Raw genomic sequence first — 6,264 nt, 5'->3', positions numbered from 1 at the left:
TTTTATTTGGTAAGTTTTGGTAAGAAGTGTTGACCAAATCATATTTTAACCGCTAAAACTTTAATGCAATTTTTGTGCAGGCAACAATTGAACATGTAGCACCAGGACTCCAACTACCTGATGTTGTAGCTCTTATTGGTTAGTATTTGTAGATGTATTTATTGTTGTCTTTACATATTTGTAAATGTATTTATTGTTTACTTTACATATTATCTGTATATTCTTTGCAGGAACTCTTGACATCGTATTTGGAGAAGTGGACAGATGAATTTAGTTTAAAATTTGATATATTTATGTGTATTGTGGAAAACAATGAAAAATATAAAAAACTTTTCCCAACAGAATGGTTTTGTTTTATATTTTAAAAGCTGAATATTGGTAATCATTTTCCGAGCTTGGGTATCATACAGTATACTGAACAAGTGCTATTTAAAAAAAGAAGAAAGGTTGCAGTCTACATAGGCGGCTTAAAAACAATGTTACAAATAAAATCCAAATTCACCAAAGACATTTTATAATCGCATAGATTACATTGCTCATCAAACTATGTCCATCCATTAAGTCTTAAACGTTTGCAGACACAAATAAAGCCAATGGAATATACGGTTTATATATTCAGATGGTAGTCGTCTTCTCTTCTTACAAGTCGTAATGCTTGTCGATATCCTCATAACAGGTCTTAGGAAGCGGGACGGGATCAATAACTTCGTACGCTGCAGATTGCTTTTCCACGTTGACATAAGCAGTGTTAGTATTTATTGGTGTGGCCTCTTGAATGTTGTGTAAATATTCTTGGGTGGTAGTTTGGTTTGCCGTTGGAGCCGCCTGGCATGATGGTTGATTTTGACGTTTTAAATGAAAAGTAATAAAAATGGCAACAAGAACGAGTACAAGTGACCAGCCGATTGCAAGAAACGCCAACAATATATTGTCAGCAGCAGATACGTTTGCTGGGGTAGGTTGGTTAACATAAATGGATGAACCGTTGGTTCTATTTATAAGTATGGGCAACGTAGTGGTTATGGTAGCTCTACTTGAACGGGAAACCGCATATTTCGTTGTGGTTGTGTTAGAATATGCAGATCCTGCATAGGTTACGCAAGTTACTACGCAGAATCGCACTTCACTGGACACACCTTGCGAGCAATACGTAGTTGCGCTTGCTTCTGTTCCGTCACTATAGTTGCATTTTCGTGTCCAAGTTTGCCTACCAATGCCGTCACATGGGTTGTTCGCTATACAAGCTTGTGAATTCCATGGAGTCCATGTTGGACTAACCAACCCTGTACAAGCTTCTGTCTTCGTAGATGATGTATGAATAATATTTGACGCCACGCAGTATTTCTGATTGACTGCTATACCGTCACAGTCGAGGCATTTCCGCACTGATGTCTTGCTCGGAGAGTTTTCAATTTTAGGTAACGCAGGACAACTTACACTCACAATCCAACTTCCCCATGCGTACTGGTTGCATGTTTTCTTTGTGTATTGAAAGGAGCAAGACATTGTTTCTGGAACGATGTCTTGAGACTCACAATAAGGGTTCACAGTGACTGTATTTTCATTACAAACACCACTACAAGCAGTTAAATGATTATATCGGCATGTCCAACCAGATTTTGGTTCTGAACGTGTAACTTTATAATCAGTTTTTCTCGTCCTGAGATCAGCTGAGCAAAATGAGCTTGTTCTATTCACATACCATTTAAATAATGCACAATTGCTGTCAGTATAAGGTCCATCATTTACACTGCTTGCTATTTCCCATTTAGCGCAAGAAAACACAACAGTGAAACAGAAAGCAAATAAGACAAGGATTGCAAAGCCTCGAACTAAAACCATATCTGCCTAATGATTATATTCTTATTTTCAAGCGCGTCCTTGAACTGAGTTTGCATTGGTTGTGTACCAACACATACATGCATTAATAGTCTGTGTCTATTTACATCACCCCACACAGCGTAGGAAGATCACGCGTGTGGCAACATATACGCAATAACACATTTGATATATTTATCTATATTTTGGCTAACATTTACCGTTAAGTGTCTTACTCAAGGGCACACACGCCCACAAAGCGACGAGCCTTAAACCCATTACCTCTGGGTTACAGGCAAACGCGCTAACCACCTTGCCACGGCGCCAAACTTTTGACAATGTATGAGGGGGAAGATGGGACACCTTTTCACTCTCTTTGTTCGTCCCGTTTGGTGGTAAACCAACAATTTTCAAAGAAATGTAAAACCGTATCCTCACGACTCCCTTAAGGTGGCTGTACACAGTATCCGAAATTCGTCCGTTTTGTCTGTTTTCTCCGGATTTTGCTGCTGCATGCGAAACTCGGTAATGGGTTTGCATACGACTTCGCAGGCAAATTCGCATGCCGGATACTGTGTTTGTACAGTCGCCTTTAGACCGGTGATAATTGTTCAAAACACGATCAAGATATTTAGATATTAAGTGTTACATTTTTCCCCATCCTACTATAGCCTACCTGTTATTTTCATACACAACTGTATACAAGCAACGTTGATATAAAAAAAGCCCGTAAAAGAAATACAAGTTTTGTTTACGCCAACGTCGGTTTATATGAACATAATTATCTCGAACACCAAAACTTTTGTTACAAACGGTATTTACGAATAATGACAATGGACATCAAATATATATATACAGCAAATGTATAGAGTGTAGTTCGTAATCATTTTTCTCACATTTCATAAGGATTGGCAATGTTATCGTAACTGCGCTCCGTGGGCAGGGTGAAACGCTTATTTATAACTTCGTACGCTGCAGATTGCGTTTTCATATTGGCATAAGCAGCTTCACTATTTGTTGGTGCAGTTTCTTTAATGTTGTTCATAGATATGTATTCTTGCGTGGTACTTTGGTTTACCGTTGGGGCTACCTGCAATATTGGTTGTTTTTGCCGCTTATAGTGAAAAAATCTAAGAATGGCAACAATAAGGACGAACACAAGCGACCAGCCAATTGCAAGAAATGCCAACAAGATATTGTTAGAGTGGGTAGCATTGGCGGATGAACCGTTGAAATCATTTATAGGTGTCGTGTGAGCGCCTCTTGTTGTCGTATGGTAAAGACCATTGTTGGACGTAAAACTAGTTGCATATGTGGGGTCAAGTACATCTTTAGTTGTTAAGTGCATTGTTACCGCAGCGGGTAATGTAGTCACAGGCTTATAACTTTTCGATGTATAAGCAGGCACTGCGTTGATAGATGTGGTTGGTGCAGCAGGTTCAGTGGTTGTGATATGAGCTGCAGATCCTGCTGAGGTTACACAATTTGTCTTCGGCACTATACAGGTTCGCACTTCACTCGTTGCTTCGTGTGAACAGTATGTCGTAGCACTTGCTTCTGTACCATCCGTGTAGGTGCATGTTCGTGTCCACGTTTGTCTGCCACTGACATCACAAGATTGGGGGTTTGGGTTGTTAGCTATACAAGTCTGTGGTTTCCATGCGGTCCATGTTGGACTGATCAACCCAGTACAAAGTTCGGTCTTCGTGGATGATTTATTATCTGCATTTACCGCCGAGCAGTATTTTACGCTCACTTCTCTATTATCACATTCGTAACATTTCCGTGTTGATGTCGAACTTGGATGATCTTCAATTTTAGGCAGCACAGGACAACTTACACTCACAATCCAACTTCCCCATGTAAAGTCATTACATGCTTTCTTTTCGTATTGAAAAAAGCAGCTCACCGTAGTCGTCGAGGCACACACATTTTCAACGGTAACAGTGCTCGCAGGAAAATGACCGATATGGTTGTCTAACCCACTGCTATAGGCGCAAAGCCAACCTATAGGCACTGGTTGGATTACGTTGTATTCTGTTTTTCTCTGTGTCAAATCAGTTGAGCAAAACCTGGTTGTTCTTGTAACATTCCATCGAAATATGCAAGGTGAGGCAGAATATGGACCTTCATTCACATTGCTGGCCACTTCCCAATTGCTGCAGGTAAACACAGCGACCAAACGACCGACAAGTACAAAGATCCAAGCAAAACTTTTTACTGAGTTCATGCTGCTAAAAATTTCTCTATTTCTTTTATAGTTTCTGTTTGTCTGGTGCTGGTTAAAATATACTCCCAGTATACAGAGATGCAGTTTAATTTAACAAAATTTAAATCAAAAACCCAATCCGTTTTGTTGGCTGCCGTTTAACACTGCTTGTTTGAACCACACCGTCTTTATTTAGCCCTTTACACTGCGTAGGAACCAACTTGTACTGGTTGTAATAGCAATGTTTATGGGATATAACCCCTAATAATGTTGTTATAACTGGGTAATATATATAGCGTCGTAGGTTAAAAATATACGATATCTTGAATGTGTTTGGTCATAATTATTGAAATATACGGTAAAGTGTTCTGGTAAGCTGTAATTGTATAATTTATATTTTAAATTATTCTTTATAGTGAGATCCTTATAAAAGCCCTAGGATTAAGACAAGATTTGGCCCATTACCCCAATACGCGGAAAACCAAATTAAGTCCTTCCATCGTGCGACCGGTGCCGCAACACCGCATCGCAGTCAGCAGACGGTTCTTTTTCGCCATCATTTTTTTTATCCTCGTGTGCTTACGAGTTCTCACAATTTTCAACTTTGTGTATGATTTTTATTTGATATAAGGTTTACAATTTAGACAATCCATTAGTGGCCGCTGGGTTATAAGGCTTACATTTCGGACACATACGCTGATCAGTATTAGTATCGCCGTCGTGCATCTATCCAGGGACACATCGTTCCAGAGACGTTTCGAAGCAGCCCCTAAATAACTGAACCACGCCGCAGGACATATATGTGATATATAGTAAGTGCACTGTTTGATTATTTGTCAAGCGTAAAAGTTTTTAGCGTACCACGTCCCTGGTTAAAACAACACATCATAAGGTCTAACAAAATAAGGGACCAACTGTTGTTGTTACTGAGTAAGAGTTTACTATTACGTAACTGAAATACTATACACGCATACCAGCAGATATATTTACGCTGGCCTACGCTATTTTAACTTAGATTCCAATTACGTGTAAGGCATAACGCCTAAAAGTGCAGTAGGTGACTTTATTTATAACGATATTTGCTCGTTTAAGAATTACTCCCAAATGTTGGTGCTTTCGTCAGAATATGCCATGTATATTTAAAGTAGCAGGTAAATATTTACAACGTAGTTTTTACACACAAATGTAACCAATATATAAGTTGCGTGGTAATTTCAAACACGTTGACAACTTTAAATTTAAATATTTACAAATAATATAACTGTGAAAAAAAGTACTTGTTAGATGTCATAATGATTGGTAATATTTTCATAATTGTTGCTCAACTTGTTCGGGTCGGACCCATTATAAACATCATCGTAAACTCGTATGACTTTTCCTACATTACAGTCTATATACTGATACTCTCGGTCAGTTTTATTTGCTGTTGATATTTGCTCAAGAAGTTTTCTTTGCTTCAGGTATAGCAAGATTAATAAGACAAGCAGTACGAAAACAAACGCCCAGCCAATTACTAGAAACACCATCAGCAACATCATAGAGTTCGCACATACTTCAGAGTCACGGGTATCTGTTAGTGCATGGGTGGATAGTGCACCGAGTACAGTGGCATCGGTTGTTGTTGTATGTTCAGTTGATTCATTGTGACTGGTATAGGTTATTGTGGTCTGTTCAGCAGAAGAAGTTACCATGTTACAAACTGCTGTGCAGCTTCGCGTTTCCCTTGGCAACCCTTGTGAGCAATACGTCGTAGCACTTGCTTCTGTATTATCTGTATAGGTGCATGTTCGAGTCCAGGTTTGTCTTCCACTAAGATTGATGATACTACAAGTTTGTGGTTTCCATGCAGTCCATGTTGGACTGACCAAACCTGTACAAGCTTCTGTCTTCGTAGATGATGTATGAATAATATTTGACGCCACGCAGTATTTCTCATTGACTGCTATATTGTCGCAGTCGAGGCATTTCCGCACTAATGTCTTGCTCGGAGAATTTTCGATTTTAGGTAACGCAGGACAACTTACACTCACGATCCAACTTCCCCATGCGTACTGGTTGCATGTTTTCTTTGTGTATTGAAAGGAACAAGACATTGTTCCTGGAACGGGGTCTTGTGACTCACAATAGGGGTTCACAGTGACTGTATTTTCAATACAAACACCACTACACGCACTTAAATGGTTATATCTGCATGTCCAACCAGATTTTGCTTCTGAATGGGTAACTTTATAATCAGT

Source organism: Ciona intestinalis, chromosome 10 (assembly GCF_000224145.3).
Source record: "Ciona intestinalis chromosome 10, KH, whole genome shotgun sequence".
Lineage (NCBI taxonomy): Eukaryota > Metazoa > Chordata > Ascidiacea > Phlebobranchia > Cionidae > Ciona > Ciona intestinalis.
This window is presented reverse-complemented; position numbering follows the sequence as displayed.